The sequence below is a fragment of the Emydura macquarii genome, unplaced genomic scaffold (genome assembly GCF_026122565.2).
Source record: "Emydura macquarii macquarii isolate MOO-44397 ecotype Brisbane River unplaced genomic scaffold, CSIRO-AGI_Emac_v2 contig_2207, whole genome shotgun sequence".
Classification (NCBI taxonomy): Eukaryota; Metazoa; Chordata; order Testudines; family Chelidae; genus Emydura; species Emydura macquarii.
In genome coordinates this window covers 2,557,773-2,584,888 of record NW_027132344.1, presented here as the reverse complement: position 1 = coordinate 2,584,888, position 27,116 = coordinate 2,557,773, and the positions used below count along the sequence as shown (strand labels likewise).

At 40.3% G+C, this 27,116-nt stretch overlaps 1 long non-coding RNA gene across 2 annotated transcripts in view; it reads right to left on the bottom strand.

The window, feature by feature from the left end:
* The window catches only part of LOC137160952 (uncharacterized), a 39,270-nt gene extending 17,029 nt beyond the window's left edge, over positions 1-22,241 (bottom strand). Inside the window, exons 1-3 of one of the 2 annotated variants that reach the window (XR_010922013.1) lie at positions 22,128-22,219; positions 17,707-17,851; positions 15,740-15,970 (exon numbers count right to left, since the gene is read on the bottom strand). This is a non-coding gene — a long non-coding RNA (uncharacterized lncRNA). Of the gene's footprint in view, positions 1-15,739; positions 15,971-17,706; positions 17,852-22,127 lie in introns of those variants that run through there. The other variant, XR_010922012.1, reaches the window with a different exon arrangement.
* Positions 22,242-27,116: the final 4,875 nt, after the last annotated feature.

Sequence of the window (27,116 nt, the reverse complement as noted above, 5' to 3'; positions counted from 1 at the left end):
GGGGACTGGGCTGCACAGGTTGGGAAGAGGTGGATGGCTGTCCTTCATGTCATCATTCTCCAACACCACAGGAAACCCCTTTGCCCATGGTTATATTATATAATCCCTATTGTAGTTGGAATATTACATTGCAAATAATGAAAAGTGTGTATTTTTCTTTTAAAATAAAACTCATTAAGCAGATAACATTTTGCATTTCTACAGCACCTTCCATCTGAATAGCTCATCCCGCTTTACAAATATTAATGCATTAAGCCCCTTAGTACCCTTGTGAGATGGGTAATTTATATCCTTTTATATATAGCATAGAGAGGAATAGAAAGGTTGTAGCTTGTTCAAGGACAGAGTGTCAGTGGTAAAGGCAAATAATAGTTCCATTCTCCTGCTATAATCACTAGATCACAATAAAGAAAGCACTTGGGTTGTATAAAAACAATGTACAAGCTCACAAACAGGATACAAATGAACCAGCAAGTGGAATGATCAGAAATGAAACAGAACCATGGCCTAAATGTGACATGATCACAATGTAGCTTCTTAATATTTGTGTTAGTGTTAGGTTTTTTTCAAATTATAATATTAATGTAAAAATGTCACCCAGTGTTTAACACCTGCAAAGAGAAGCAGCTGCATAACGGCAGCAGAGTGGTAATTATGCAAACAACATTCTAATGAAGAAGACTCCTTTTAACTCTTTTGTTCCCAGCTACAAACTTAAATGACTAGAGCTTGTAAAATAAAATTTAAAATGTAACTCCATTGTTTTTAATGGTGCTACACCTACTTACAAGGGTTCCAAACTTTGGCTCCATCACAGGGGTGTACCGTGAAACTCAAAGAAATAATAAAAAATGGGGCCTTGTTGGGCACATGTCGGGCACAAGAAAGTCAGTGACCTCACATAACTCTAGTTTCTTTCTCAGTTTCCAACCACTGGAATAGGCATGAGATTTGACCCCCCCAAACCTGCAGTGTTCTGAAAGCCATGTGGAATCCACCCAACCGTTTCCTGGTTCCCCGTCATCCATGGCTTCGTGCTCCCAAAGGAAATGTAGTCCAGTATAACCGGCACTTTGAATTATTGAAACAAAGATTTAAGCTGTTCACTGTTCTTCTGGAAAAGTGGTGGCACTGGTGAATTGCCTGTCCACCCATCTGTAGCCATCTCCTCTCTTGGGGTTGGGACTGCTCCCTCTCAGTGGGGTGAACGGTTGTAGGTCTAAGCTCCGGCCCCCTGCGTGTGGGCAGAGCAGGAAAACTGTCTATAGCTTGCAGCCTCCTGGCTGGAGCAATCAATTGCAGTTTGGGCTTTGGCCCCCTGGGTGGGGCAGGGCAGGGAAACAGTCTATAGTAAGGCCTTCTGACCTTGGGTGAGTGGGCTGCCAACCCCACGAGTGGAGTCGGCAGCAGAGGATGGGGGACCCAGGCCCACCCTACTCCACTGGGTCCCACTAACAGTGGCAGGTGGTTCTGCCACTGGGTCAGCGGGGATACCACTGGAGCATGCTGCCTTACTTCCCGGCAGCACAGCTAGATCATGGTCTGGTTTCCTCGGCTACTTCTTACTGCTCTTGTTGAGGGGTGCTCCATCGCTGCTGGGGTCAGCTCTTAAGCTCATGGCCAAGCTACACTTCCTCTGGGTTTCCCCAAATTCCTTCATCTCCAGGGTTTGGGGTGTGCCTTTGCTCCTGCTGGCCAGTTGTAGGTTCTGCAGAGGGCTCAGAGAGATGGCTGCCTCTTTCCCTGGTTCAGCCGCAACTGAGCTGCAGGGCCCTGCTCTTGTACTTCCGGCTCCCCCCTGCACTTCCTGCCAGGGGGGTGGGGCAGGTTTGGTTGCACCCACCAGGAGGTGTTACACCCTTCAATATTGGAGGGAGGTTCTTCGGCTTCACTACATCATCCAAATAAAAAGTGCCAGCTATGAATGTCATCTTCACGATATAAAGTTTTTACATTACAAACTGTTTCCTACATTTTAAAAATAGCACACGTCACCAGTATTAATGATATAACAGCATCTGTAGAAATCTTGGATAACCTCCAACCAAAATACTGTGAGTCTTAAGGGACTGAGCTGTAAGAATTAAACGATGGTTGTATATAATCTGTTCTAAATAAATGGAAAGAAATTGTGCTTTCATTTTTAAAAAACAGCTTACACTTGTTAACATTCCTAAAGTGTGGAGACTAGAAATGCTTAAAATAGTCCAAGCGTAGTTGCACCAGAGATAAGCTGAGAAGCACTGTTAATTCCTTATTTGTCATGGGGTCACACTTAATGCTCAAAAAGAAAGTGAGTTTCAGGAAGTTTGCTTATGCTATCTTGATGCTATGGCATTATGGCATAGTGTTCAAAATATGGACTGCATTCCCTGAGATTTATGGATATTGAGTTGTATCTGTGTCTTATTTGTAGGTGGTGGAACTGTGATCTAAAGTAATTTAACTATCACCACTCTGTGGATTCCCTCTACACAAGTCTGAGAATAACATGGACTTTTTGCCCCCTACAGTGTCAAACTTCAAGTTTGGATTGTATTCAGTTAGATCTCCCATAGATCTTGGGCTTACCCTTTTCCAGATAACCGCCCCCTCCCCAGTTTATATTTGTTCCAGGTGTGAGACTTTTCTCTAATCAGCACAGAATCTGAGCTCTTTGAATCAGTTCACTTGTTCCAGTCTCTCTAGACAAAGCTGTTTTTTTGCCCTCCAGAGTTTTTGCAGCCTCCGCATTGTTGGTGTGGTCAGCAAATTAACCACAGTTGAATTTATACATCATCCACACTGGTAAGTAAGGGGCAGATTCTGACAATCTTACTCATGTTGGAGTCAGTGGGCCTACTCATAAAGTAAGGTATTTCTCAATGTAAGGAGCGCAGGATCTGGCCATAAGAGAGATGAGTCTCAATACTGATCTTTGTGGTACATCATTTGGTATTCTTTCCTATTTAGAGATCTTACCAATTCTTCTTAGTTCCCTGTTATCTATATCTATGTGATGATATCTTTGCCACGATATCTGAATCAATATCCAAATTAAAATATACAGATTTTTTGGGCACTTGATTTTTTGTTAAAAATCTTTACTGTTAAAAATGCCTTCTGTAATTTACATGTCTTGTGATGTTCACCAGCTGCCTTTAAATGTATCATAGAATAAATTTATTATCTGGCAACAATCCACTATTAGTAACAAGGTTTTGTGTGAAAAGTTAGGAAGCGTACACCCCGTTCACACCAGCTGTCAGCCTGCCATTAATTAAATTCTGCACCCAAACATATTTTGCCAATTCTTTAGGTTGTAAATAATTACTATACTCATTATAGGACAGTGTTCATCAAAATGAGAAGAGCATAAACAGCTTTCCAAAATATGACTAAATAGGACTAAGTGCTTTGTTCCAGTATATTGGAATTTGTCAGCTGTTATCAGACAGTGAATGAGCATTTAATCAGCTTGAAGAGGACCACAAAAGATAAATGATTAAGGAGGCTTCTAACTATCAGCTGCCAGTGTGTGGCTGGCAGGCAGCTCATAATGCATTCGGGGGATGCTTTCTCAGCTGCTACTTGTTCTCCATCCATCCATATACACATAACTTCTTGCTGCAAAATATACAGATTTCATATTTACTCAGTACTAGTCAAGTCCAGAGGAGAGTAGCTACAATGTAAGGCCCCAGTGCAACAAGCACTTATGCATATGCTTAACTTTGCTTCCATGATAAAGATAAGGTTGCAGGATCAAGGCCTATAGTTTGCTGAACCAGATTTAACACAATTAATATTTTAACTTCTGTTAGTAACTTGTTTCGATTAAATTTAGATAACTTCACAAAAGAAGAATACAGTAATATCCATAGGATAACTAATTAAATATCTGACTGAGGCCCTGTCCTGTGCAGTCTTTATTCAATACCTACTGAAGTTAAACTCCACTTGACTTTAATAAGAGATTTGCATGTGTCAAGACAGATAGATTTGACCAATTCTGTAAACTACAGAGTCTATAGAACTGACTGTAACTGAGCTATGAAGTATAGTTTATTTTTTCCAAAGAAAGGTGCTGGAATTTGTCTAGACTGACAGCTTTAGAGTGTGAATTCCCCTTTTAATCTGAGGTATCACCTTTGATATTTTAACAGACAAATCACCTATCTCTATAGCTGGCCCTTTGTGAAGTTGGGGGCCTCCTCAGCCGTAAAGACCAAAGCAAATAATTCATTTAGTTTCTGCGAAATAGCCATATATTCCTTGAGTACTCCTTTAGCATCTAGATTGTCCAATGGCCCCACTAGTTGTTTAGCTGCCTTTCTGCTCCTGATGTACTTAAAAGTTTTTTTGCTGTTACTTTTTGAGTCTTTGGCTAGCTGTTCTTCAAATTCTTTTTTGGCCTTCCTAATTATATTTTTACACTTCACTTGCCAGAGTTTATGTTCCTTCCTCAATAGGATTTAACTTCCACTTTTTAAAGGATGCCTTTTTGCCTTTAACTGTTTCTTTTACTTTTGTTGTTTAGGCACATGACCAGGTGATCTCCACCCATATCAGCAAAGATTCAGTCAAAAAGGAAATGAATATTAAAAATAATATTTAATGAATTTATATTAAATATAAATGAAATATTACACTGACTAGAATACTAAAACAGTAACTCTTAATAAATATAACTATATGACAAAGAGAGTATCTTCTTCGATACACTAAAACATCAGAGCAGAAATCTTTTTTTGGCTACTAGAGATAAACAAAATAAAGAAAATTAAAGCCCTGGGGATTGCCTGGTTTCAGATTTCTTTGGTAGGTCTACATAGCAACTGGCAGGTGTGATTCCTAGGGCAGGTAGACATACATGTACTATCTCTGCTCAAGCTAACATGCTAAAAATAGTCATAGGGGTGCTGTGGCATGGGCTAGCTGCCCAAGCATAGTCCTGCCCAATCCCTATGGCACATACTTAGGCGGTTAGCCTGACACACCACCTGTGCCACAATGGCCACACTGCTATTTTAGTTATGAGTATGAACAGAGCTAGTGCGTGTATGTCTATCTGCACTACGAATTACACCTTCCAGCTGCTCTGTAGGAATCCCCACTGTGAACACAAAACTCCCTGCAGTTTGCCAAAAAGGTTTGCTGAGGTCTGGGAACCTGGGCTGAATTTCTAGCCATGTTTCAAAACCCCTCTCCAGGCCCAGTCTTGCCCTTCTCTCAATCCCTCCTTTTTCCCTACAGGGCCACTGTGACCCTCTTTCTTTTTCCACACAACTTCTCTCCTCCATAAGAGATCCCAGGATTTCTTTGACTACCAGCTCATAGGATTCAAGAGTGTAGCTCAGGTTCCAGATTTGTTCAGGTGGCCAACAGCAGTGAACGCAGGAGGTGAGCCTGCACCTTTGATGAAGAACCCCTAAAAAGGATTGGTGGAAGCAGGCCTACTAGGCTGCCCTCCAAAGATTTAAGAAGGGGGAGTAGTCATCCAGTGTCTCTGAAGATCTTGGAAGGACTGATGTGTTGTGATTTGTTAAGCTCACATTAATTTAAGCCACCAAGTTCCACACAGCTCTCAAGTCTGATTCAAAGCCAGCAGAAGTCAACAGAAAGAATCTGATTGACTGCAATGGGGTTTGGCTTGGCCCCTTGGTTGCCAATATTGGAAAAAAAACAACAGATATAATCTATTTGCCTATGTTCCAATCTCTCTCTCTCTCTGTGGTTTTGAACTGAGTGTTTCTTGACTTATTCAAATGCTGGAAGAGAGGCCCATGTACAGTTTGAGATCTACAGGTCAGGTACAAGTGCTAGGGAAGAAGATTAGTTCCTTCTTAGATTGCAAAAAGAGTGGCAAAATAGCTACAGTTATGCTCCTTTTCACTGAACAAGTTTAAAGCGAACAGCGTAATTCTAAGCCAGAAAGACACAGTCTTGTTTTAATAAGTTCTTTGAATGTAGTTTGGGAAAAAAGACCCTGCTTTTCCTCTGCTGGTTGTTATTGTATCTTTTCATTTAAAATCTAACGTACAATATAAAGGAACTGAGTGAAAGACTATTTCCAAGTGACCCTTCTATCCCTTTCCCATGTCATTACACCCACTCAACAAATTCAAAGGCTATACACACAAGTTGCACCTGTACTTTGAACTTCCTGCCTACAGACATCTGGAGATATAAACATCCAGCATGCACTGAGGATGGCATGCTGGACAGACAAGCCAAATTCCTTTACTCAAAAAAAAAAAAAAAAAAAAAAAAAAAGGGGGGGGGGTGTACATGACTCCAAAAGCAATAACAAAGTAATCATTTTGAAATAACAGATTTTCAGGTTCATCTATATCAGGCATGAAATAATACAGACCATTCTTGGCACCTTGATAGCAAAATGACGGTTGCATTGGCTGAGATGGACGGTTGAACAGATACAAGATGCAGTTATTTAAACCTTTAAAATATTGTTGGTTTCCCTAACATGGTTTGAAGTATGCAAGAAATTAAATCCCAGAAAATAAAGGGACAAAGTCTGCTCTGGTGTGGACGCCCTTGACTTCTGCGGTGTATGTAACTATGTAACTGTTATGACTGTTTCTGTGTACTGCACCTTTAAAAGTGAGGACTATCTCCTTTGGAGGCAGTGCTGTGAGGCAATTCAAGGTGGCTGTTGTTACAGAATGAGACATATAATGATAATGTCTGTGGAAAGATAATGGAACAAATAATCAAGCAATCAATTTGCAAACATCTAGAAGATAATGAGGTGATTAGTAACAGTCAGCATTTTGGATTTGTCAAGAAAAAATCATGTCAAACTAACCTAATAGCTTTCTTTGACAGGGTAACAAGCCTTGTGGATATGGGGGGAAGCAGTAGATGTGATATAGCTTGACTTTAGTAAGGCTTTTGGTACTGTCTTGCATGACCTTCTCATAAACAAACTAAGGAAATACAACCTAGAGCTACTATAAGGTGGGTGCAAAACCATTCCCAGAGAGTAGTTATTAGTTGTTCACAGTCAAGCTGGAAAGGCATATCGAGTGGGGTCCTGCAGGGATCAGTTCTGGGTCCAGTTCTGTTCAATATCTTTATCAATGATTTAAATAATGGCTTATTTTAACATATAAAGTTTATCTTAACTTATAAAGTTTGCAGACAATATCAAACTTGGAGGGGTTGCAAGTGCTTTGAAGGATAGGATTCAAATTCAAAATGATCTGGACAAACTGGAGAAATGGTCTGCAATATATAAGATGAAGTTCAATAAGGACAAATGCAAAGTACTCGACTTAGGAAGGAACAATCAGTTACTCACTTACAAAACAGGAAATAACTGCCTAGGAAGGAGTAATGCAGAAAGGGATCTGGGGGTGATAGTAGAGCACAAGCTAAATATGAGTCAACAGTGTAACACTATTGCAAAAAAAAAAAAAAAAAAAGCAAACATCATTCTGGGATGTATTAGCAGGAGTGTTATAAGCAAGACACAAGAAGTAATTCTCGCACTCTACCCCACGCTGATTAGGCCTCAGTTGGAGTATAGTGTCCAGTTCTGGGTGCCACATTTCAGGAAAGATGTGGAGAAATTGCAGAAAGTCCAGAGGAAAGCAACAAAAATGATTAAAGTTCTAGAAAACAGGACGTATGAGGGAAGATTGAAACATTTGGGTTTGTTTAGTCTGGAGAAGAGAAGACTGAGGGGGGACATGATAACAGTTTTCAAGTACATAAAATGTTGTTACAAGGAGGAGGAAGAAAAATAGTTCTCTTTAACCTCTGAGGATAGGATAAGAAGCAATGGGCTTAAATTGCAGCAAGGACGGTTTAGGGTGGACATTAGGAAAAACTTCCTAACTGTCAGGGTAGTTAAGCAGTGCAATAAATTGTCTAGGGAGTTTGTGGAATCTCCATCACTGGAGATTTTTAAGAGCAGGTTAGACAAACATCTGTCAGGGATGGGCTAGATACTTGGTCCTGCCATAAGTGCAGGAGACTGGACTAAATGACCTCTCAAGGTTTCTTCCATTGCTATGCTTCTATGGTTGTATATGCACTGGAGCCTTTATATTAATTCTTTCTTGGTTTTGCTGTTTACCTTAATATAAAAAAAAAGTTGACTGAGATGTAGATTGTGTAAATTCTGTAATTTTAAGTAATGGTAAGGTGCTCAGAGCTTGAGATGGATGTGTGTTAATGTGTATTACAAATCAAAAGAAATAAATAAGAGGAATAATTAAATGAAATAAGTAATTACAGCCTTTTTAAAAAAATGGAAAACAGCTTAATTGGAGCTACACACCCACTGCCACATTTCCCTATGTAATATAGTCTGCTGAACACAAGTGGGGGTTATTTATGATATGCCAAAGATTTTCTTGCCAGAGGATATCAAGCAATCTGACTTCCTTGCCCTGTACAAATTGAAATAAAGTCTGTTTATGTGCTTGGGAAAATAGAGTGAGCTAACATAACAATGGACGTAATTTCGATTTGTACAGCTTAGAAGAGGCAGAGTGGCTGATCTCCTCTAGCAAGAAAGTCATTGGCATATCATAAATAAGAGTAAAGGTCTCCGTGTCCCCCCTCACCTCCAGTGTTCAGCAAACTTTATTACACAGAAACATGCCACAGGCGAGTTATATCAAATCTAAAGGAACAACATGATGCAGAATCAGATACCTTTTCACAGAGGAAATCCAACATATGGTCATTCATGCCTTACTGGTACAATATAAGTGTTTGAAAATCAATCTTAAATTCAACCAGATGTGAAGAAAGAGATTAGTGATGCATGGCTACTTTTGTGCTGCTCAGTAAACATTTAGCAGAATTATGAATCAATGTTAACCTAGAGATTATCCCCCTGTTTAAAGAAATTATATAATTTAGTCTTGGATAGGAGAAGGAGCTCAGCATCTGCTAGAGGAAGAAAATTTAGAGCATCATATTAGAAAATTTCAACTGAATTTCAGCTTTAGTTCTGAAAAGTTGGCTGTAAATCTGTATAATGCCAACATATGGGTAAGTATGAAAAAGTACATCTGATTCATTTTATTTTGGATCCCCAAAAACTTATCCAAACAATCCCAATCTCTCTGGTCTGCAAAACTGAGCTGCTCACAAGGTCAGACTTTTCACACATTTCCAATATTCTGACTTTCCAATCAGATCAGAAGTTTCACAAGAATGATTTTTGGTGGGATTCAAACATCCAGTTCTGCTCAGAATCAGAAAACTGCTTCAGACATGGTTTGGTTGGAGTTCTGGCCAAAAGTACAGGGCACTTTGTATTTTAACTGAACCTGTTTGTACATCCTTAATAATGCCATTCCATGAGGGCAGAGGGTGGGAGTCACGAACAAGCGTGCAATGGAGTTCACCTAACAAAAAGGTAGGTAGTAAAAAGGGGGAAAACCCACAATTTATGGAGAACTTAGCTTACAATGAATGAACTGAGCACTTGCTAATTTTATTAACATTACAATAGTCTCAAAGCATGAGCCAAATGCTGCTTTCACTCAATTGTGTGGAAATCCCAATGAATTCAATGAAAGCTTCCTACATACATGAGAGGGCAAGATTTAATCCCATATGTAGAATAAATTGCTATCTACTACTGTACTCATCCAGGTGTCATCACAAAATGGCAAGTTATTTATATTTGTCCATCCATACTGTGGACCATATCTTGAGATCATCACCCTTACTTTAGGCAACTCCCACTGACTTCAGTATGCACCTCAGACTTTGGGGTTTGATTCAAAAGGCCACTGCACTTAATGGGAGTCTTTCCATTGAGTTTGATGGGCATTTGTACCACAAACAGAACCTTTTGTATCTGAACCTTAACTTTTCAAAGAGTTTCATGGGCCTTGGCTACATCATCCCATTAAAGTCTTGTGCATCCTCAGTGAACATATATCAGAAACAATGTCATTTTCTTAAGGCTTGTCTATAGAGCCCTGCAAATCCACAATTATTCATTTTATATCTGCAGATATCTGCACCGGTGGATCCAGATATCTGCGGACCATTTTTGCAGATTGTGGATTGGTTGTGGATACATATTTTGTATCCGTGCAGGGTTCTACTTGTGTACGCATACAGCACTGCTACCTAGGCCGATGCAAGAGCTTCCCCCATCAGCGTATGTATTCTACCTTCCCAAAAGGCAGTAGCTATGTTGACAGGAGAAGCCATCTGCTAACACAGTGCTATCTACACCAGGAATTCAGTCAATATAACTGCATCGCTCTGCGGGGGGGGGGTTTCCACACCTCATAGTAATGTAACTATACCGACATAAGTCTGTTGGTGGACAAGCCTTAGGAATAAACAACACAGGGAACATCATACTCATTGCCAATGTATTTTTACAGATGTGTGTATTTTGGGCCATAATGATTAAGTACATAAAGGAATTATTGTAGCACTATAAATGCTGACCTTACCTGAGGTGGATTCAGCCCATTGTGGAGTTTTGTTAATATTTACAATACTTTTTCTGATTTCATTGATCGCCACTTTTTCTTGCTTTGCCAATTTGTACTATTCACCTGTTAACGAAAACTGTTTGCCATAACATGTTTGGAGGTGGTCCTCTGTCATGTGGATATGTTCCTGTTTGGAAGCATTCAAGGACATTCTCTTCATAAAGGCTGGTTGTCAGAGCGGTGCTTATTTTATTAATCACCATCATGTAACTATACATTCTCTATTAATGACCATCTCTTTTTTGATACCATAAGTGCCTCCAAAGCAGTCAATTATAACATAGAGTCTCTCACAAACACTGGATTATGAATTCCAGGGGGGAATAAGCAACAAGAGCAGAGGAATTTTAAAAACAAAGATCTTGTTTTCTGCTAAATGCCTCAATAAATAAATAAATACATTTAGAATGGGGACGAATGCTATGCTGTAGAAGCAGAGCTGCTTTCAATTAGAATGTTTTTCAAAGATTTCCATAAATTGTCTAGCTAAAGAATTTAGCAATTGGCCATACAGGAATGTTCCAACTCATCTAGACTCATCTGGTATCCTGTCTCTAACAGCAGCTGGTGTCAGATGCTTTCAAGGGAAGTGTCATCCCTTCCTTGCAGCCCATCCCCTTAATTCAATGCCCACTGAAGAAAATGGAAAGACTCCCACTGACTTTAATAGGCATTAGATCAGGTCCAATATGCCTAATTATGCAATATTACACCCCATATGAAAAATTTCACACTGAGTACAGTTGATGATCATCTTATGCCTTGAAACAGAAGGATGGATTGCCCTTGTGATTTATATCCTAGCTAGAAGACAGCAGTCTTCAACTTTGCAGTGTGATCACCAAAGCATTTTGGAATATTGGCAGTTACAAACCCTGATTAATTTTAAGCATGTGAGTAGTTCCACTGACTTCAGTGTGACTGAGTGTGTGCAGAATGAGGTATGCAGCTGCTCTATGGAGAGCTGTCTACGAAGAACACTTTTTGAGTGGGAGTGGGGATTTTTTTCCCCTTTCTTTCAAGTAGCTGGAGAAAACATATACAAACTGACACTCAATTTCATATGTAACAAATAATTTATTGGAAAACAAATTCTAAAAAACCCTTGAGAAATAAAACTACTGATTTGATGATTTCTAATAAAAGTAGGAAATATTGAAATCAGCATAATTAGCTTTTATTAATTCCTATAATGGGAAGACAGGTTTTTAAAACAAACATAGCCTTGTTCTTCTAATGTAAAATAATTATTGGCCCAAATAAAACTGTTTTCTGAAGACTACTTCTATCAGAACAATATAAAGGATACATAACACTCTTAGCAGAAGCTACAAACTAGCCTAATTTTGATGTTGCTGGAAATACATTTGTATGTGTTTTTAAATATAATTTTGTGCTATAAAGCACATTGTACAATGACTAAACAAACAATCTCTTGGGCCAAATTTATCCTTTGTGTAACACCATTGAAGTCAGTGTGTTATGCCAAGACTACTCTTCGCCTCTTGTTCTGAACCACAGAAAATAACAATGTTATAGCTCCATCATAGTTGCCTGTTTTTTATTAACATTGTTAGTTCTGCTTAGCTAACCAATAGGATTCAGTGAGTTTAAAAAGCCCCACAAAAAAACAACAAAAAATGAAAAAAGCCCAAACCCAATAAACCAATATCAACTACCCAGACTTTAAAACAACGGTTTTCCAACCTGCCAGTCAGTTACTTGCTAGGGTGTTCTTTGAGCTCTTATAAGCAGCAGTATCTCTCCACGAGGGCCAGCTGGCATAAAGAAAATCAAGGGTCTAATCCACCAGGAGTAACCCAGTTTCAGTGAAATATTTACTGCTCAGGAGTTCTTAGTGATTAATCTGTTGTATTATATTTTAAATGCATGTCCCTTCCTAGGATAGGCACTGGTTACCTTGCAACCTTGTGTTGCCAACTCTCATGATTTTGTTATGAGTCTCATGATAGTTATTGTTTTCCTTAAAGCCCTGGCTCCTGGAGTCAAGTAGATATGTGATGATTTCACCCTTCATTCTTAAAGAAAAAGTAAGTTTCTAGCCCTCGTGGCTGTGGAGAAAGCTTCAAAATGTGACTCCAGTGCACCCTAAAAGCTCAAAAAGCAGAAGGCAAATAAAAAAACCACCAAAACTATTATTTTTACTTAATCTCATGATTTTAAAGCCAATTTAATGATTTTTGGTGAGCCTGACCCATGATTTTTGAACATTTGGGGTTGGCAATTCAATTACTGAGAAGGCACCTGGTCCTGCTTTAATTGAAGTCACTGGGAATTTTGCCACTAATGTCAGAGGGAGCAGCTGCAGGCCCACTATGTTTAGGGCCCTCTCAGTTCCAGCTGTGCTCACTTTGGGTGGTGCAGTGTTTTAGCCTCAGCTGTGACTTTGTGCAAATCCTCTTGAGAACTAGTGTCAGTAAGGTCAGGTTGTCAGCTCATACCCTGGGAAAAGTGCTGACCTCAGGAGCAGGACTGCTCCCCAGGCACAGATGCTTTACTGAACACAACATGAACTGTCAGCTTGTGCTGTAGACGACAGCAGTGAAAGTGGCAGAAGTGAAAAGCCCAGTTTGTTTTTTCCTATGAGCTTTTATATAGGCTATTGCACTTAAACAGATACTAGTTCAGATTCATGCACCCATGATGCTGCAGGTTAAATTTCCTTAGATCCTGAACAGAGGTATTTTGTCCCCTGCTATTTACAGCCTTATGGTGCCCCTTGTAAAGGAGGTTATGCCCTCTGCCATTGGGAGAGACCTACTTGTATACGCTTGCAGACAACCCCACACCCTCACGGAGCCCTTTGTACTTTAAAATAATGAGAGTTTTTAACCAGACTTCTTTCTTTACTCTTCTTGGAGACACTTGACTTCACCAATACTGCCTCTTTTACTACTCTTTAGAAACATCTAGGCACACAGCTCTTGTGAACGATCATACACTATGTGCAAAGGGCTCTGAATTGCCACAATTTCCTTTCCCATAATGGACTCTGGCTGGATTACTCAGAAAACAGTTTGAGTCATGCATGAATCAAGCTCTCTAGCAGCATATGGATTCCATGCATTCAGTTTGGACATCGCAATCCCGCCCACACATACAAATACAAACATAATTATCTAATGAGGAACTCATTAGTTATTGTTATCCAGAATAAAACTTAATCTTTGTCTTAACCTGGAAAACACGATTTCTAACAAATTATTTAAAAAATTCAAAATGTTTTTGTTTAATAGCTGTTGACTGTTTTTCCAATACATTTTTATTTTAAAATACGATTTGTTCCCCTGTCTGGCATAATAATGTTTTATTGTAGAGAGCACGCAGCTGCACTTGGCGCCTTAGCAATAGAACAGAGATCTCATCTTGATGGGGTCAGGAAAGCTGAAAATACGAACAAAAGATCCTGGCATTTTTCCAGTGCTGCAACCATTTCTTTCTGATTCTGCATTATTATTTAGTTCCTGTCCTTATGGCCCTCTCAGGGGATAGTGCTGTGGACTTCATCAGCAGATATATTTTTAGTGTATTGTCTCTAGCTTGAAGGCTATATACAAAGAGTATATTAGCAGGATTTTTCTTTTGAATCAATGCCTATTTGCTCTTCAGTACATGAGCCCTTCTTAGGTGACTGAAGTCTCCATCTTATCTGGATTGTGATAAACTCATTACTCGTCCATCTATCTCTGTGCACTATGATCTCCCTTTGACTGATCAAAGTTATCTCTTCCAATGAAATAGCCATGGTTTTGGTATCAATTGGCATAGCACAGAGATGTAGAGCCACACATTGGTGTGATCTGGGGACCCTATGTACATACGACTTGTGAATACTGGTTGATATTATGAAGTTGTTTCTATGGAAACATCTGTATTTTGAATGGCCCTCTGTCTATGTGTATCCACCACTGCCGACAAGCTGTTAAGCATGTACCTCCCAGATCAGAGACAATGGTGGGTCATTAGTACTCAGCGACCATCTATTCAGGGTACAGCACTATAGGACCATGGGTTTGCTTGAGCTGGGAGAAGATACTTTTTTCTTGAGTCTGAAGGGAGGGGGGAAGTGGAGAGAGTGGAAATTGGCCAGGCAGGAAGAGAGACAGAGATGTTGATGGTGGGACATATAACCTAGGGAGACTCAGTCAGGTCTACACTACAGACTCATATTGGTATAATTACGTCACTTAGGGGTGTGAAAAATTCACACTCCGGAGCGATGTAGTTATAACACCTAACCCAAAATTTCTTTGGCAATTTGGTCTTCACCTGCACATTTCCCATCTTTAATCTTTGTCTATTGCATCCTTCACTTCTTTCGCAATGTGTGATGTTATGATGTCTACTTATGGGTGTTTACATTTTTGTCAGAGTGAATAGATTCTTATGGTCTTGGTCTGTTTAGAACCTCTTAAAAGCATTCTGCCTGAAACGTGGGGTTGATGGAACATAATCCTGAGTTTTCTCTCTTCTAATGTTTCAAATTGAAGATCTAGATCTATGCTTCCAAATCTACATCACAAATCCATTACATCAAAAGGGTGGAAAATTGTGCAAGTATTTAAACCTGTCTGACTAAAGTTACTCTCCTAAACCCATATATAAGCATGTAAATAAAATTGGCCTGATTTTCAGATATTCTGAGCACCTGCAGCTCCCATTGACTTCAGTGGGATTTGTAGAAACCTCGCCCTTCTGAAAATCAGGCTAGGGGCCAAGCACAGGAGTTATGAGAGGACAAGCTATTTTCTTATATATATATCTATTACTTTACCTATGCTAAGGCAGTTTACATCAACCTAACTCCGTCAGCGTCTACTCTAACATGAGACTCCCACCAATGTAACTTGCCCACTACACCAACTTAATAACCCCACCTCTGTGAGAGGTGTAGCGCTTAGGTCAATGTAGTTAGGTCGACATGGAGTCAGTGTAGACACTGCATTGCTTACATGGACTGTTGCTGCTTTTCAGAAGCCAGTTCACAATGCCCCCACACTGATAGTTAAATTGGTGTAAGCGCTCCTGACGAGGACGCGCGCCAGCGACACAAGGAGCGTAGTGTGACCATGCAAAAGTGATTTAATTACTGCAGTGGTTGTATGTCGATGTTACTTAGGTCAGCTTAATTTTGACTTGCCCTAATGTAAGAGGGAAATATGATAGGGTTTCAGCAGTTGAGTTACAGTAACTATTTATTGTATTATACAAGTTATATCATTTTAAAAAAATCCTCTCATCCCACTTAGTCCATCTCTTTTCAAATAATTCAGCTGTTAATCTAATACAGTCAGAAAATTGCTCTATTTCTTTTAGTCCATGCTCTGATTTGGTTTCTGTGTGGTACTGAGAAGTTGGTATTGATTCATAAAGCCATAATGGCTTAACAGCCTACTTCAGATATTGCCTCTTTCCTCATGTCATACTGACACAGTTGCAGTCAACGTAAGTGCTTGTGCTGGAGTGCCCTGGATTTAAAAGAAAGGGGGCTAGTCATAGAATATTTTCCTGGAAGGACCCTAAACTTTAGAACCTATTCCCCTAACTACCAGCTGTACAAGTTGCTGTTCATGGAGAGAATACAATGAAACATTGGGAACAGCTATTTTTACTCATCAAAACAAAATAGACAGAAATGACCCAGCAAAATGCTGATGGGAAGGCCATGATATAGGGAATCATCTTTTTATCTTCTGTAAGATTGAAAGGTTTCAGTCTGATGTTAGAAAACTAGAAATCAATTAATGATAGCAACATGGCTATTTTGTGCTTGTAGCAGCTTGTGCTCTCTAAGAAACAAAGGGAAGGAATGTCTATCAAAATAAAGACTATTCATTATTTAGATCCACAGATTCCAAACCAAGAAGGCCATAGAACTTCCCCAAAACAATTCCTAGAGTATATATTTTAGAAAAACATCCAATCTTAATTTAAAAATTGTCAGAGATGGAGACTCTACCACAAATTTTGGTAAATTGTTCCAATGGGTACTTACTCTCACCATTAAAAATTTATACCTTATGTCCACTCTGAATTTGTCTATCTTCAACTTTCAGCCATTGGATTGTGTTATATCTTTCTCTGTTAGATTGAAAAGCTCTTATTTGTAGATATTTATAAACTGTAACTAAATCACCCCTTTTTCATCCTCTAAACATTTTTGTGGCTCTTCTCTGAACCCTTACCAGTGTATCAACATCCTTCTTGAATTGTGGGCACAGGAACTTGACTCAATGTTCCAGCAGTGGTCACACCAGAACCAAATACAGAGGTAAAATATTCTCTCTATAGCCACATGAGATTAGCCTGTTTATATATCCCAGGATAGCATTAGCTTTTTTGGTCATAGGATCACATTGGGAGCTCATGTTCAGCTGACTATCCAACACGACCTTCGACATTTTTTTCAGACTCATTGTTTCCTGGGATAGACTCCACTATCCTCAAAGTATGGCCTGCTTTCTTTGTTCCTCTATGTATACCTTTACGTTGATCCATATTAAAATGCACATTGTTTGCTTTTGCCCAGTTTACGAACTGATCCAGATTGCTCTGAGTCAGTGACCTGTCCTCTTCATTATTTACCATTCCCCCACTTTTTGTGTCAACTGTTTATTTTTACCATTTTATTTATTATAACTATCACTTATTTATACGTCACAATAAGTGCAAGCACTCTCAGGAAATTAATCAATTATCAAAAAAAAAATCACTCTCAAAAGGACCTCTGACAAAACAGACATCATATAGAATATGATCTCGTCTCCTTCCTAAAGTCTATGGCTTACATCTACACTAGAGAGAATCCCTCTAAGCTGTTACAGTCTAAGGCTCTGGTCCTCAAAGGTATTTAGGCACTTAACTCCCATTTAAATCAATGGGAGTTAGATGCCTGAACACCTTTGATATTATGGGTTCAAGTCCTTACTATCCTATGTCTTACTTTGTATGGACACTATAAATAACAGAATGGGCACATCTGGTCCTAGGACTCAAATTGTCTTCCAAAGAACCTGTAAGAGCTTTCATTGCTACATTTATAGATGAGAAGAAAGAATAGTTTCTTCTTCAGGCTTGACAATCTTCTTCTTTGGACTAGAGAGAATTCATGCTAGAGGTCAGTCCTGATCTCCCCAAAGATCCAGCCAAGATAATAGTGTTTTACTGCTGCTTGATGCTATCATCTTGACAAAACTGAACCTACCACTTCAACTATCACATGTGACACACCCAGGTCTAGTGAAGTGAGCAGAGGATTGTGAACCAGGAAATAGAGAATTCCAGTCCTGACTTTGCCACTGACTTCTTCTGTGGTTTGGGACTTCATCTCTGTGTCTCAGTTTCCCCATCTGTAAATGAGAACAATTAATACTTACCTACCACCCCGTGTGCTATCCAACACCAATAAATATGAAGTATTACTATATTCTATTAACTACAAATGGCAAAGCAAGATAGCAGTCAGTTCTTTCATTGGAGGTTACTGTGAGAGACCAGAAGAATCCTGCTGCTGGGGGAACTAGAGTAAAAGCTTAAATTGTCAGCAAAGGGAGCAGATCTGACTCTGAGCACACACAGAGGGTGAAATCCTGTCTCCTTTGAAGTCAATGGCAAAACTCCCATTGACTTCAATAGGGTCAGGATTTAATCCTTCAGATTAGGCACAGGCAGAAGCAATTTGCTGAATTAGGGCCTTGCAGTCCCAGAATGTATGTCTAGCATTTTGAAGACAGTACCACCTGTTGTGTCTTATTATTTCTGTGTTGTTTTGTACATTTTATATATTACTTTAGAAAACCAGCTAGATAGTTTTCATAGAAGGAAATCTGCCACCAACCACTTCTCTTTTTTTCTGAAAAATTTTATTTTGGAAAACCTATTGTCACTAAAGAAAGGTTGACCTTGGTTGAATTGCCTTTAGCAATCTTAACTTTTTCTTCACAAACAGTTTTTGTTTTTGAATTAATAACATCAATTTAAAACAGTAGGGAAAGAATATTTAATAGGAATTCTCTTGCCAAAGTTCTGTGGTGCTGTGCACCGATTAATAATACAATAGGGCATAGATAATCCATTTCTACTGCATTCTCCACTCCCCCCACCCCAAAGTTAAAAATAATACACTTCTTGGCTGAATCTTGGCATTATGTTTCATCTCAGAACAACTTTTATTGTCAAGTCAAAATCCTGAAACTATGGAGTTAATAGCGTCTAATGGGTATTGGGAATCTAGTCCTGGTTCAGTTACTGATCTACCGTGAAAGCTTGGGCAAGCTACTTATTATTAACATTTAGGTATATTGTGGTACTGCCTAGAGGCCCCATTGTGCTAGGTGCTATACACATATATATTATAAAAGCTCCAAAGTGCAACCAATACTCCTTAGTTTCTCTACCTGTAAAATGGGGCTGATGCTTACCTACTTCATTAAAGAGGTTCTGGATGGCTCAGTTAATATTTGTACAGGAAAATGATTGGAATAAAGGTGCTATGCAAGCATAAAGTATTATTCCTATTAAACTCATTTGTTATAATGGAAATAACAAAAAAAAACAAAAAACAAAGAGCAGAACAAAGCTATAAGTTAAGCTTGGATGACTAACTAAAAGAATGAACACTAAACAGGCAAGCTTATAAGAAACACAGGGTTTTCTTCAGGCCCTGGGATCCCTGCAGGACTAACTGTGTTACATACCATATTTATTTCATGAACTAAATAACAGAAATGTTGGAGAACCCTTTACTTTAGCACGACACAGAGTAACTAGACATGAATTATTTCATACCCAGATGGTGTGGAAGCATGATACACATACAAACAAGGAGGAAAATGACAGGCTCAAGCACACCGTCGATCCCTAAATGACACTGAAGACAGGTTAGATTTGAATGGTTGTGGTAACTTAGTGTGAGGTAAATACAAGGCTTGGTGGGTGAAGGGAGGGTAAGAGAGGGAAAAGATGGTCCTTTGGTTAACACGTTGATCTGAGTTCATTCCTAGCTTTGCCACCAGCTATCCAGATGGCCTTAGGCAGATCAGTTGATTTCCCTGTGCCCCAGTTTCCCCACATATTGAAGAGAGATAATAAACTTTTCTTTTTCCCACCTTTTGTTGATTTTGTCTATTTAGACTGTAAGATCTTTTCGGTCTCTTACTATGTGTTTGCCCAACACCTAGCACAATGGGGCCCCAGTCTCAGATGGGGCTCCTAGGTTCTACAATAAATAAATAATAGCAAAGAATTAATCTGGTGTGTCCACATAATTCTAATGGAATAACCCATTCAAATACTAGAATGGAAAGACCATGCATAATGACTGAAAAGGAAAATTTTCTTTAGGCATCTTTAGTTTGGTCTCACAATCAGGCAGGAAATACAGATATTTCAAATGTGCTCCCATTGAGTTTAGTGGGAGCAGGATTGAATCCAGTGTGTTAATGTTAGTAAAATAGGGCCAGGTTTTCAAAGGGGGATGGGGCTCTATCTGGCTGGCATTTGTGCACCTGCTTCTTTGTGTACACAAACACCTGCACATACACTTTTTGACTGCTGATTTCTGTGTCTGCAGGTGATAGAATTTACATGCACAAAGGGGTGGACAAGTGGGTTTTGTGAGCATAAATTCTATTACCACTGTGTGCAGAAATTAGAGGTCGAGAAATTGACGTGCTTGTCTGTGCACATAAAATGAAAAGTGGATTTTTGAAATTTGACCCCAAAAATATGAAGATGGAACCCGCCCTACACAGTTTCCTCCTACGCAAATATCATTTTCCCTTTACAAATGAACATATTGAGGCAGACAGTTTGCTGCATTTCACTTCACTCTTTGAATCTGTTTAATGAATAACAATGAGTTGTAAGGCTTTCGGTGGATTCCGGTACCTCGCTTATATTTGCATTAACAGTTTTCAGTGCTCATTTGATTTTGATTTTGTTCTGCGTTTCTGCCTCTTGTATGTGCCTGCGAAGCTGAAATTCTAGGCACTATAAATAAATAAACAAACAAAACCCAAGCAGGGTATTCTCCAGGGAGCTACACATTATGATCTGTAAAGTCATAGTACAGACAGAGCTCACTTCTCAAATTGATGTGACTCACTCCTAAATTAAATCATAACTGTATAACCATGGTTTCCATACTAAAGAAAAAAAAAAGGTATGTGTGTATGGGTTACCGGAGGAGGGGAGGAGATGCAAAAAGCCATAAAGAAGACAAGAGTCTGGAGGATATGTCTTCACTGCCCAGTTAACTTGGAACTTGACCTGGGATTTAGCCTAACCTTCCCACTCTCACCACACACATACAAAAACCTACGACCTGGGTTTGGAGATGTTTTAAGCCCTGGCTAGCTTCCTTGACTGGCGTATAGATTAGAGGCCAGATTCCACTTTAACTCTGGGCTGGAACTCCCTCACTTTGCAGTAAGGACTCAGGCTAAATCATTCAAGTGCTGATAGTCCTCCATTGCTTTCGCACAGTTCCCCCTGAAGGACAGACAGGTTCTCCCACAACTGACACAATTGTCTGGGAAAAAATTCTAGAGCATCTCAGCATAAAGAATCATGGGATATGTCTCCAGACATTCACATGGGAGTTCATAATGGCTGAAGCCAGTACTCCCAAGTGCACCAATTCAAGTCCTATGCACTGGTGACTTTAACAGCCACCACACTATGTGGGGCTATGAAGCAAATGAAGCTGACAGTGAAGATCTTATGAACTGGATGTCTGCGGAAGATCTGCAACTGGTCTTTGATCCCAATCAATGAGCAACTTTCTACTCCGCTCGCTGGCAACGTGACTACAGCCCGGACCCCACCATCATTTCCAAAGATGAAAGCAGGAATATGCTTCATGCATCCTGAAAAATATTTCCTGATTTCTCCAACTGCCAATCTAAGCCCATCATCACTCACATCAGCACTGAAATCCATTTGATTCTGTTGAAATGAATCCCTTGATGAAACCTAGCCAAAGCTGACTGGGACTGCTATAAGGAAGCTGTCAAAAAGTGGTGATCTGAATATCTGCGACACCAGAACATTACCACTGGTCCATTGGCCTCCTTATTGCCACTGCCAAGAAGAGCATTCCCTGAGGCTTCCAGGAAGAACACACTCCCAGTTGGACAAAAGAATCCCAGGACTTGCTCCGGCAACACAACCAGTCAGGCAGCTCACAGGCAGCTAAGGCCCTGCTAGATTCTCTAGTATCTAGACTCAACCAGATGCCAGTGGTGGATTGAGTGTGTTGAAAGTCTGGACTTCACAACTTCTAGTTGCCATTCTTGGGTCCTACTACAACGTCTTGGACCCGCTAATCTGACGGAATACTGGATCTCAAAAGTCCAGTCACCTTCATAACCTCCAAACTGATGGAGAGCGCTAAAGTACCACTCAACAAAAACATCAAGCAAGCGATCCATCATCAACTAAACTGGACAGTGACCTCAATTCCTCCACAAGACACCACTCCCATCAGCACAGATGAAGTAAAGGAGGGCTAAACCGGAATAAAGAAAGAGAAGGTGGCCAGCGGAGATGTTATGCCCCCAGAATTTCTTCATCAACAGTCAATAAAGTAACACTTGCTGAGAACACATAATGGGCACCACATACCTTATTTCTTCATAAATTTCATCCTGTTCCTGCATTCTCCTGAAACCTTTTTTAAGACTTCTCCATTTGTCTTTGCTCTTTCGTTCTCCTTGCTATCCTCGGCACATGGAACAGCTTCCCAGGTAACAAATGCCTTCAATCTCCTCCTTTAATCAAGACAATGAGCTTCTTCGGTGGATGCTGGAGCAGGGCCTATGTGTCCTAAGATGCAAACATGTTTGAATTGTATTGTACCTGTTTATACCTTTAGGTTTGTAAACTTCTCATTATTACTGTAGCTTATTATTCTGTATTACTACGGGTGTGCGTGGTGCTTTGCAGATGTAAAAATGAGACTACTCTACAACTAGGGTATGTCTACACTGCAGTGTAACCCCAGGGTTTGAACTCAGGCTGAAGTCTAACCACCCCTTCCGTCTACACACAAATTGCACTAACCCAGGACTCTGACTCAGGGTCCCAGGACCCCATGGTATGGAAGGTCCAAGCCTGATTCAAGCCGGGAGCCAGGGTTCAACCCCTATTGCTTTGCGGTGTAAACACAATCCTTCTGGACTTATGCTGTAGGAGTCTGCCAAAAGTATTCCACTATTCCACAGGCTGACTTTCTTTGTCCTCTGGACAATCATATTTGGTGGACAGTCAGTTTCTGCTCCCCTCTCCCCAATGAACCAAGGGTAGGGTTGGCATTGGGAAGTCTGGGATATGGGTCCTGGGTCTCTGGCACGCATAATACAGTGTAGATACTGGAGCCCCAGGTTGTGTCCCAGGGTTCAACAACTCCAAACCTAGGAACGTCTACACTCAGGTTACAAATGAAGGTAGATACTCGAGCCCTTGGTTAACAAACCCAGGGTCTGCAAACTTGAGTTTTACTAACCCTGGGCTTACGCTGCAGTGTAGACATCATAGCTACTGTGCTCAGGGGTGTTAAAAAAAATTCATACCCCTGAGCACTGTAGCTATGCCAAGATAAGCGGAGTAGATGTGTCTAGGTTAATGGAAGAATTCTTTTTGGAGAAGTGGATTATCTACAGCAATGTCAAAACCCCTTCTATCACTGCAGGATGCGTCTACACTATGTGCTGGAGCAGCAGGGCTGCAGTGCTGTGGCTGTATTGCTGTGGCACTCATAGTGTGGACATGGCCTAAAACAAGGTCCCACCTTAAGGAATGTGCAATGTAATTTATACAAATAACAAATCAGAATATATAATCAATATTTGTGTATGGTGGTGGCGGGGGGAGAGAAGACTAGTAGGGCAGGAAGTTTGTATTGTATGTGTTGATTTGTGCATTGTCACTACTCTCAGACACCTATAGGATATATAAAACGGATAACAATAATAAAGGGTTACATTTCAACACAGAATAAAAATTAATCTCTGCATGCTTTCTTCCATCAAATGCTTGTTGTGAAATATTTGGAAAAATGTTGTTTTTATTATACATTAGAACCTCAGAGTTATGAAAACCTTGGGAATGGAGGTTGTTCATAACTGAACAAAATGTTATGGTTATTCTTTCAAAAGTTTACAATTGAACATTGACTTAATACAGCTTTGAAACTTTACTGTGCAGAAGAAAGATGCTGCTTTCCGTGGGTTTTTTTTTTAATACTTTGCGTTTAATACAGTACTGTATTGTATTTTGCTTTTTGTTTTCTATCGCTGCTACTGCTTGATTGTGTAATTCCGGTTCCAAATGAAGTGTATGGTTGACCTGTCAGGTTGTAACTCTGGTGTTTGTAACTCTGAGGTTCTACTGTAGTTTCCTGGTTATTTTCTCTCACTAAATTCCTGCACTCTTTCTGTTTTGAAGACACTTTCTTTCTGTTTTGTATTGCCAACCATCGTCACAGCATGTGGGTACCTTTCCCATAAAATAGATTGGCAGTCAGAAAGTCCCTAGTGGAATTCCTGTCTCTTCTCCCTTTTTAAGATTAGAGAAAACTCTGCTTGTGGAAGGGTCTTTTTTTGGAATTTGAAAAGTGGGGATTGATTGATGCTGTGAATGCTATTCTGATTATGGTGGGGAAAGCTTTATCAAACAGGAAAGTTTTGAAGCATTTCCTAAAGGTAATAAAGATTTTGCTGTCTATTTTTCAGTTGTACATCTCTCTCTTAAAGAGGACTCATTGATGCAGCAGTAACCTAGAATAGGAGAAGATACTCTTTTGATATGTGAGGCAACTTCTGAAATACACTTCCCAGAGAGAAATAAAGACTACTTCTCAATTAAATTTCATCATCTAGAAACAATAACAGAATGTTATGCTTCAAACCACTGGCAATTGAAGTCCTGCCAAAGTAAAGCATCATGTGCAGTAATATGTCAGCTTTTATACTTGAGAAACACATTTTCTTGTTAGCAAGAAATGCTACAGAAATGCCAGCACTGCAGATGATGTGCTAAGAATGGACAGGAGAGTGCTAGCAGCACAGTGCTGATTAGTGTATATTAAAATCTTTTGTTGAGCAATCTCCCTTCAGAAAGCAACCATGCCTGTGTACTCTACTCCACATGCAGCAAGATGTTTCTGTTGTCTTTACATCTTATGCCCACAGTTTACTGGTGTCATAACGGTCTGTATGTGTTTAATCTCACCAGTGCATAACAGCATCTGCACAGCCATTTCATATTAATCAACTTATGCCTCACACTTAGAGAGACCTTCTGTGCTAAACACCATGATGCCTGTTCCTCTGCTACTTCTAAATGCATCCATTTTTTAAAATTCCTATTACAGAGCCTCCAAGACTACCAAAGCACATTTGCTGTGTGAAAAGATTTTCCTATAGTCATAATACCCTTTGGTAATGTGTGATGGGATATTCAAACCCCACACTGGACCGCAACGGGTTAAAGGACTACTCTGGGGTCAACAGCTCACCTGCAAGGCATGCATGGGCTGGAGGAGGCATTTTAAAGGGGAGCAGAACAGCTCACCTGTGGGCTGACAAGGGAAGGGAGCAGACCTTCAACCCCCAGCTCCTGAGGGAAGTGCTGACTGAAGGCAAGAGATTCTCAGCCAACCACTTCCTGAAGGCCCCTCTATGAGGGAAGGGAGGACCAGATTCTTATATACCCTGACATGCGGGCATTCCCCTCCCTCTTACTGACTCAGTTTGTTTGTGTTAGTTCCCCTTGCTCTTTCTTTATGCACTACCCTGGAGGGGGAGAGACTGTGACGTGACAAGGCCGGAGGCCCAAGTCACAGAAGGGCGCAGGCCACTTGACAGGCAGAGCAGCCCCAGCAGGACGTGCCAGTAGAGAGAGAGAGCTACTATGTCTGACCATGAGAAAGAGACAGTGGTGAATCGACCCTGTCACATAATGTAGATCTGAAGCAAGTATTTTTTCCCCCCATACATGAATGTCAACCTCCATGAGACTTTGATGGACTTGATATGCAAATGTCACTAGTTAGTTATGTGGGGGAAAGGAAATCTATGATTTATTTTTCAGCTTGCTAAAGATCTCAGAAGTTGTTCTAAAGATCTCTCACTCTTTTAATCATCTCTCTTCCTTGGTTTCAGACACTTTCCCCGCAGCCCCACTTTCATGACTGAGCCTAAGGGGGCAGAAGGACCTAACAAGATTCTGAATCTTATTTTCCAGGATTCAAACTCATGCTAGGGCTTTGCTTACCTCTGCAGAAATAACAAATGGAGGGAATACAATATAGCTGCTGTACACTTGTATCATATATCAACAAAAATTTACAGCTCTCTGTTAATACAAAAAAACATGTAAAAGCTACTGGTCGTTGTGTTTCAGCTCCATTGACTCATCCTCCACCTTCCTACCATTCTCTGATCTCTTTTCCCAATTATTCTTGTACTCTTTCTCCTGGTGCATGGCTTCCTCTAGCTTTTCATCAACATGGCTCCCATCATCTCTTGAGAACTTCTTTGTATTCATTCATCTCTGTTCTTTTTAAATTTTACATCAAGTATTTACAGCTGAATCATTTATATTCTTGCTCCTTCCATTTTTAAAAAATGACATCATTTCAGTTCATCACAGGGAAGATTTAGCTGCCCAAAGATCAGATCCTAGAAAGGACCCCCTATTTGAAAACTGAGATACAGTTGTGTGCCTACAGTTTATGTATTTTACCCAGTGTATCATTTACCCAGAAGTCACAGTTTTTTTGACAGATTTTTTTCGGAGTCAAGGAATCTATCTGCAGTAGATTTAATATTTCCATGCTCAGATAAGGAAAATGATATAAGGACAAGTAAAAATCCTGCTAGTGTATGGCTGATGAAATCAAATGTATCTCATGGCAGCCACAGTGACTTCATCTGAGAGACAGCCTGTGATGGGGTGTACAAACCTCACACTGGGTTGGCAAGGGTTAAAAGACAGTATTGGTCCCGTGTAGAGCTGCCGCTCTGGCCCTGCAGAGCATGCTCCAACTGGAGAAAGGGTTGAAAAGGGAGCAACCCAGCTCCGAAGCCATGGTGGGGAGAAGGACAGACCTTCCGGAAGGCTCCTGACAAAGATGCTGGAGAAGCTTCGCTGAGGAAAGAAGACAATATACTGAGCCAGGTTGGGACTGACGGTTTGGTTTCCTTTTCTTTTTACCTTATCTTGGACTGGAAGTGGAGAGAGGAAAGCAGCAGTAGGGAGTGACCCAGGGAGGCACCTTTGGGGGCCAGACACTATTGGCCGTCCGAGGGCCCTGGGTTGGTGCCCAGTGGAGTGGGTGGCCCTGTGCTCCTCTACCACTGCCCCTAAAACAGGCAGGACCCAAACCTCCTGTCCACCACACTGCACCTCTGATTAGAGGAGGATTAGGACTGCAGGTCCTACCCCCTGGGCAGTGGCACTGGGTGCACTAACCACTAGGCCACAAAACCCACCAAGGTCTCTACTGCATAGCCTCATTCCCTCAGTCGGTAATGCAGCTAGCTTTAGTAAGGCAAAGTGCAGGATTTTAAACAATCCTTAAGTGATTTAGGAACACAAATTTCACTGACT